The following is a 9,030-nucleotide window of genomic DNA, read 5'->3' as shown; positions in this document are numbered from 1 at the left end:
GACATTTCTGGGGGTACTAAAATCTCTGAATTTTCCAAATATGTCTAAATAATCTATAATATAACATGAAATGTGATGAAGACTCAGTTACTACTCTTCAAAACTACAAAACACTGGTTATGATTCAGTTTATGAAGTTCAAAAAGATGTAGTATATTTTGAGTACAGTGGATAGACAGCTGTGGCATTAAGTAATTTTATAGCTCTTCAAACATGTCCCGCTATTCTGCATCAGGTTATGAAGGAAGAACACCCTTCTCTGTTTTGCCCATGTAAGTTACCATAACTGAGTACTACAGTTCCAGTAAAACTGTACTTCCAACAAATATTTTACATTAAGGAAAAATCACTACTGGTGGCTGCACAATTAGGATGTTTCAATTTCAGCTATATGCCCTTTGCTAAAGGGAAGGCCACATCTAACTGTGGTCCTTACACTTGGAACAGGAGCTGGAACCGTATCAGGCATCAGAGATAAACACAGGAACCTTATCATGTGGATCATTAGTAAACAAATCCAGTTAACCTGCATTTAGAAACATGGTATGTGATTTTCAGTATCCTAATCAAAGTCAAAAAAGTGCAAAGGGCTGTCTTAGTGCCTCATTTGCTATCACCTATCAGTGAAAAAAAATAAGAAAAGTATATATAATGTTCAGGCTTCAACATTGCAGTTCTACACCAATATAGAATACAGCGGTATACTTCTAGCCGCTGAGATGTAAAAAAAATAATAATAAAAAAAAATGGAACATTTTCATATTGCCTGTTGGTACACTGTCAACAAAAAAGTTAATGGAATGATTAATAAATGTGTATTACAGTCATAGTAATTTACAAAAATGGCTTTTTTCCAAAATCACTTATTTTGAAGGAAGATGATAATGGCTATTTTGATATTCTGATAGTTGCTAGATGTAGGTTACAGAAGATAAACATGGGCCTTTCAAAAATAAATGTGCATGATTTCCAATAGATATACATGTCAACTACAACTGCTGTAAGCTGGAAAATCACTAAAAAAACTACAAAAAGTTTTGTACAGCTACTCACCCACTAACACCCTGCATAGTAGAAATTACTTCTTGGCTAACAGAGCTGTTTGTGTGAAACTGGCAGAGCACTTAAAAGCAGAAACATTTGCAGTTTTTAAGTTGCATAGTTCATATTCCCAACTAGTTTAAATTTTGGTCTTGTACTTTAAATATTCTGCCTGAATCAAGGTACATTCCTTTTCTTAAATGCTGCAGTGAATCTAACCAGCCACTGAAGCTTCCAGCTATGTTCTTTTTAATGATTTGGTCTTTTTTTGACTTTTCTAGCAAACTCAGCTTCCCAAATATAAATATATATGTATATTGAACAGTAGATAATAGATAATAATTTCTAGCTGTGCAAACAGGATTGGAAATGGTGGTCTTTCTTCATGCAGTGGTCTGTCTTTGTGCAGTGGTCTTTATCACTAATGTTGCTTTCACACTTCAGCTGATCAAGCCAGACTTCAAAGCCTTTGGGACAAGGTAGAAGGGAGGTCCAGGTTTGCTGCAGCTCATTTGCTGTAGCTTGTTTCTTTCCCCTAAGAACAGTTACTGCCCTTTTCTGTCCCTGTCAGCTACTGCGACCTGGCAATTGTTTAAGTTTTTCCTCTTTTCAGGCAGTCAAGCCTCTGACTTCCTACACCTACATATTAGGAATTGTGTTAGTGTTGCAGCCTGTCAGTAGACAGGGATGACAAAATCTGTTTCAGTCAGTCTTTCCTCTTATGAATTAAAATAAATAAATAAAGTTGTAACTAGCAGACAAAACTGCCTGAAATTCTCCTATATGTCTCCTAAATTGTCTCAGAGTAGGACCTCAGGCTAAGGCTGATGATACCCGAAAGAACCGACAGAAAAAATCATATTTAAAAAGAAAACACCTTGGAAAATAAGAAGCAGATACAAAGTACCTCCAAAAGGTTCATTTTTCTGTGCTAACAAAGATTATGGCAGAGGTCTCCTTTTTTTCTTTTGAAAAATCATGTGGTTTTGAGATTTTTATCACTTTTAATGAATTTACTAGGGATTTCATCACCTAATTAAACTTTTTAAATAATCCTAATTTTTCATTGCTGTATGTTTCTACAGCAATCCACACATTAAGCAGCCTGGAATTGCTTCCTGATTTTTGATCTAGAAGCTTAGCTTTGTGCACAACTTCCCACACATTATGTTTGTTTTGATATAAGATCTACCACTGGGAATGTGGCGCTGCAGACAGGTCTCCAGTCTAGGCGATCACAGGCGAATCTTGGGATGCACCACAAGGCTCCTCAGCAGGTTATCTGGACACCAGTGTTCTGCACTATTTCAGGTATGAACATTCATTCAAGGCATAATTGGTGGTTTCATTCTTTCCCATCAGTGAAGAGAAGCCAATCTAATGAACTGAAAATTATATTTTTGTTTGTCTAGGCCCCTGCCAGCTGCTGTTTCTAAGTATTGAAATTTTGTATTTGTTTTTCTTTCTTTGTCTATGGCAAAACAAAGTATCTTCTGATAGATTGTGATGTACATCTGTTAAGATCACTTATTAATATGCCATTTTATATCTGGTGAGGATTATCCTAAATCATGAAAGTTTTATCAGTTGCAAATTCTTTTGTGAAGTTCAGAGCATTAAAGCAGGATGTTTGAACACTATTTACTTACAATTTATAAATAATATTGACTATTTACTTAACTACCAGTTAAAATCTTCAGAAGTATTGAAATGAAAAAGTATTCATTTCAGGCATAGTCACCCCACCCTGAGGCAGTGTAATGGAACAGGTGACTTTCTGGGCTGTCTTTCACTCCACAATTCTACATGAATAAAGGTTTCACAACCAAGACATTAAGATTTTACTGAGGAATTACTATTCCTGCTACTAATTTTGTTATCTTTGTACTACCTTATGTCTGTACTGACAGATGTGTCTCTAGGATATACATAAACTCAGGACCCTCTGCTCAATATTTCAGCTACAAATGCCAAAAAATATGGAAAGAAGATGGTTTAAAAATACATTTGGAATCTGATGGATTTTCTTTTTGTTGACTGTCTTCATCCCATGATATCAGAGGGATGCTTGAAGAAATCTGTCCAGCTGATATCCAGAGAAAGTAAAAAGTATAATTTAAAATCCATATAGCACAGCAGTATAACCACATAGGTTCACACAGAATTTTGTGATAGGATTCTGGAATCAAATACTCCAGCATGGGTTATACCTGTGACGACATAGCAAAAACTGAGTGACAATGGGCATACGTATTTTAGATATGTCGGTAACCTTATAAGTTTGATCCAAAGCCTGTACTAGTGAATCCTCTTGTCCCAGCAATATTTCCTCTCAAGACAGTTTGCTCCAGCTAAGTGTAGCTGACCTTGTGGATAACTCACTAATGGTCTGAGCTGGCCTCAGCCACCCTTCAGCCCCTTCTAAGCTTAAAGAAAACCTGGCTGTTTATCCTGCACATTCATTAGTCCATTAATGTTACTTAATTAAAAGAGTTTCAATTTACTTTCATGAAAGGACCTGGCTATGAACAAATACGAGACATCCCACTTATCTTTAACAAGGTAATGCTACAGTGCTCCAAGGAACTTCTAAGGAAGAGCAATGCCATTGAAATGAGACACATTTCTAACAACTTTTAATTTCATAAAAGCAAATATCAACAAATTTTTTTTTGCAAAAATTAATAGAAGCCAGCACTGACAGTGTTAGTACAGTCTAGGAGACACAGACATGGAAGTGAATGGACAGTTATCAGCAAAATCATGGCATTCATTGGCATTCATAGTGTTGAAATCAGATATGTTATCACAAACTCTTTTTCTCTGTTTCAAGAGTCTTTACCACAGAAGGCTTGTTGGCAGAAATAAGTCCGGGTTCATAACACGTCAAGTGCAATGCTTGTGTGTTTTCAGGGAGTAAGACTAGGTTTACTTCAAATCTTTTTAATGTGTGAACAGAACTACTTATTTCACCTTAAGGAAAATCCATTACAATAAAACAGAAAGACATAAATTCTTCAGGAGTTTTTCTCTTCCAGAACAGTGGGGAAAAAATAAGTGGCCACCCATTAGGGAACACTTAGAAGTCTTCAAATGCATTTTCAGAGTATTTGATGAAATGTTAAAGCATTTCTGAGTTCTTACAGAGTTTCATCTGTGTTTGGCTTGTTTGGGTTGATGTTTTTGAGAAATCAATCAGCAATTTTATCAATAGGAATGCTGCTTCAGAAAATGAGTATTTGCTTTCTTATTCAATGAAGCCTGCACGTTATATACTATATATACTATACTATACTATACACTTCTCTTGTGACACTTTTATTCCTTATACAAAGGCCATACTAATAGCCACACTAATTCACAGTTAGGAATAAAATAACTTTCTACAGTGTTATTTCCACTGCCCTCTCCCCTATGTTTAAAATGAAGTATTTAATGGTAGGTTGTCTGAATTACACAACCCAACCCCTGCTGTTGATAAGAGTTTAATGATAATGTAGCTACTTCATTTTATGACCTACAGTATAAAGTTCACAGAGACTGTGTTAGTGTTTTGTCACTCTGCCATCCTAAACAAGAGGTCCACTATTAGAAACTGTGGTTTAATAGAACTAATATTTTCTTTCCTAAAAATGTGATTACACCTGTAGTATAAAGGGAAGTTCAAGTAAGGGAAGGCTGGCTGAAAATAGCCTGTACAAATGTAGTATTTTACAGGTTTAGGACTAGATCAAGCAGTTAAGTGCAGCACTTCACTTAATGGAATTAAAAACTCAGGATTAGGGTTAGCTTCCTGAGCTCCATATATAACGTGGTGAAAGAGTCAAGTGTCCTAAAAAAACTATAGTGAAATAATGACCTGAAACATATACATACTGAACACAAAATTCTCTAAATTTAACCTACAGGAAATACAAGGAAAGGAGGAGAGAAGGGCAGACATCTTGAACCTTGAAGTTCTTCAAGGCTTATATACCAGAATCAGGGCTGAAGGCCCATCTTTATACTTAAGGATACAGAGGTGGGAATCTTCTCAAAAGGATAGTGTATCTTTTTTTTTTTTTCTTTTTTTTTCTTTAATTAATAAATCATGACACAACTTTCTATCAAACATACATGCTGGGATGTTGTTGTCATATTCAGTGGTAATACAACTTCCCAAAAGACCTCTGACCTGGAGATCATTACTACAGCATCACCTGGACATAGAGAAGCTTCAATTGTACCATACTTTGATCAGAAGACAGATGCTACATAAGCGTTTCACTGAACTTCTACTTTAACTGTCAGCTCCTGAATGGAAGAAAAATAGTAGAACAGCAGTTTTCATCCACAGGCATTTTTTTCTCCCCCTCACTTGCTTCCATAAGAACCAAAAGATCTTCTTAAGCACATGTAATTCTTCCACTGATCAACTTGCATGATTCACTAACCTTGCACTTAGTGCTATTGGCCTTGCTCTGTCTCCTCTGTTATTTTTCTGGGGTGTCTGAGCAAGTATCACTGTACCTTCTATACCCAGAGCAGTCCAGAACCATGGCAGACTCATCCCCCAGCACACTTTCCAATGCCTCAGTAAAAACACTACAATCAGCAAAAGAGGACTGACTTGGATGGCTGCAGAGGAACTATCTAGGTTCCTTCTAAAACAGTTCATGACATGGAAGAGATTTAATAGGACTGTGACAAGTATTTCTCACCTACCTTTGAAAAAAAAGACAAAGCTACAAGAATTACTTAGTTGTTCTGACAGCTCAGGCAATTATAGCCTGTCATCAGCGGTCTACCTCCACTTGATGACTGTGGCTCTTGCTTGAACTTTACATCCATAATAATTAGCTGCCATGATGGAAGTTTTGAAATCTCTGCTGCATTAGGTTGACTTAAGATGTGTTTTGTTTGAAAGCAAGCCAATACCATTTTGACACGGAGACTGAAGAACTTAGTACAAACATTTATACAAACATCTGCTCTGAATGCACAGAATATTTACATATAAAAGCACTGCTTAAACATTCCCACATTTACATTGTTTGTTCACTTTTAGGAATTTGTACCAAATGCACAAGGAAATTCAAGTAACTGACATAATATGGTACTTCAAATAGCAGTTTTGTTTGGATAGATGTTCCAGGTCTTCATTGCCATGTGAATATGCTCATACAATACAGCAGATTTTTCACCAGTCTGTTAATGAATTGGATATAATTTCTCAATTTATAAAATGTAAGGAAGGTAATTTGATAGCAAATCTTGCAAAAAAGAAACAGTACTATTTCCAAGATGACTAGAAAAAAACAGAGACGAAAATACTGAAATCTACAAGACAAGGATAGGGTCAAGGGATAGGTATCTTGATTTCATGTCATTAAAAAAAACAACAAAACACCAAAACCAAAACCTCAGTTTGATTATGGTTGAAAAATGATATTGTATGTTTGACCATGACAGGCATTAAAAGCACTAACTGCATTTTTGTTGATATTTAGTCTAGTATTTCCCAATGGAAACAGGCAATTTATAATCAGGTTTATGTTTACATTAGAGTTAAAATGGATTGCAAAATGGAGTTAAACCTCTTTGTTTATGGTTAGAGGACTCCAGATACATAATATGAATGGCTACATCTGCCACAATGTTAGAAACTAAAACTGATGAAAAACAACTTAGTTGGCTTTAGCAATCCTATGTTCAATTATTTCGGAAGAATCATGTATCAAGGTAAAAATGTAGTCTCATATGTTATTATCTGCTCTGTTGCAGGATCAAGAGAAAGGATTCCATTTCTGGAAACCTGGGTTCACTGACCACAGAAACAAGCACACCATGCATGAGGGAATCTCAAGTAATCTCACCTCCCTTGCTTAACTTTCTGCATGTGAGCCAGCAGTAAAAAAATGGGTTTGGTGGCATGCTGTTGGAGTCATATCCCTGGCATATTCCAGATTCACTCAGTGGCTTGCTGTCTCTCTCTGTAGGTGATCATTGTTCACTTGAGGGACAATGACCTCTGCAAAGAAATATCTAATCATTAACCTAAATGCCATCTGCCAGATCTCAGCACTTTCTGCTGCTGCTTTCTTAAGCTGGTTGGAGGACTTCCAGGAGGAATCCTATGGCAAGTAAATAGCAATCAGATATAAATGAAGTGAACTGAAAAAAGAGCAAATAGATTACAAGAAAGTGAAAGATGGTTCATGTTTTAAGGAATAAATGCATTTCTAAGGCTCTGTTTAGAGAGAATGGAGTAAATCCATCTGAAAAAATGGTTAGTTATCTTTCTTTAGAGACCTCAACCTCAAACAACCAATGGATGTGTTTCCTCGTTAGATTTCAGAGTGAAAATGGATGTCTAAACTGGTTGCTCTCTTTCAAGAAAGAGCAATTTCACATCATCTTCAAACATTTCATGTTGGTGGGATCCTGCCTCCTTCATTCTGGAAAAAGGTGATAATTTAATTTGAGACCTGTGCTTTCTGACATGTTTCATAGTGACTCTTTTGATCTCTAAGGGACAAATAAATTGTGGGTTAATGAGGAATAAGACAAGTAAGTTAATAAAGTCTTAAAATAATCAAATCATAAAATCCTGGAATCATAGAATCACAAAATGGTTTGGGTTGGAAGGAACCTTTAAAGGTCATCTAGTCAACTACCACCACCATCCTGTCATGGGCAGGGACATGTTCCACTAGATCAGGTTGCTCAAAGACCAATCCATCTTAACTTTTAACACTTTCCTGCGTTAAAACATCCACAACTTCCCTGGGAAACCTGTTCCATTGTCTCACCACCCTCATCATAAAGAATTTTGTCCTTGTATCTGATCTAACTTGTCTCTCTTTCAGTTTAAAACAGTTTCCCCTTGACCTGTCACTACAGGCCCTGGTAAAAAAGGCCTTTGTCTTTCTTATAAGCCCCCTTTAAATACTGAAAGGCCACAATAAAGTCTGCTTGGAGCCTTTTCTTCCTCCAGGCTGAACAAACACAACTTTCCCAGCCTTTCTTTGTAGGAGAGGTGTTCCAGCCCTCTGACTATTTTTCATGGCCTTGCTCTGGACCTATTCAACAACCTCCATGTCTTTCTTGTACTGGGGACCACAGAGCTGGGCTTAGCATTCCAGGTGGGGTCTCATAGAGGGGGAGAATCACCTCCCTTGATCTGCCAGCCACACTTCTCTTATACAGCCCAGGATTCAGTTGGCTTTCTGGGCTGCAAGCGCACATCATCAGCTCTTGTCCAGTTTTTCATCCATCAGTATCCCCAAGTCCTTCTCTGCAAGGATGCTCTCAATCCATTCATTCCCTAGTCTGTATCAATATTGGGGGTTGCCGTGAACCACCTGCAGGACCTTGCAATTGGTCTTGTTGAACTTCATGAGGTTCACATAGGCCCACTTCTCAAGTCAGTCAAGGTGCTGGATGGCCTCCCATCCCTCAGACATGTCAACTGCACCACTCAGCTTTCTGTCAGCCGCAAACCTGCTGAGGGTACATTCAATCCCACTATGTTGTTGATGAAGATATTAAAAACTATTGGTCCCAGTACAGACCCTTGAGTGACACCATTCCCTATGGGTTTCCACTTGGGCATTGAGCTATTGATTGTAACTCTTCAGATGCAGCCATACAGCCAATTCCTTATCCATAAAATCTGTATCTCCAGTTTAGAGGTAAGAATGTTGTTGGGGACAGTATCAAAAGCCTTAGAGAAGTCCAGGTAGATACATGGATACGTGGGCTCTTCCCTTGCTCACTGATGCAGTCACTCCATTGCAGAAGGCTACCAGATTAGTCTGACATGATTTGCCCTTGGTGAAGCCATGTTGATTGTCTCAGCATCAACCCCTGTCTTCCGTATGCTTCAACATAATTTTCAGGAGGATCTGTTCCTTGTCTTACTGGGCACTGAGGTGAGGCTGACTGGTTGGTAGTTCCCAGGGTCCTCCTTTTCACCCTTTTTAAAAATGGATGTGACATTTCCTTTTC

Source organism: Falco peregrinus, chromosome Z, assembly GCF_023634155.1.
Source record: "Falco peregrinus isolate bFalPer1 chromosome Z, bFalPer1.pri, whole genome shotgun sequence".
Taxonomy (NCBI): Eukaryota; Metazoa; Chordata; class Aves; order Falconiformes; family Falconidae; genus Falco; species Falco peregrinus.
This window is presented reverse-complemented; position numbering follows the sequence as displayed.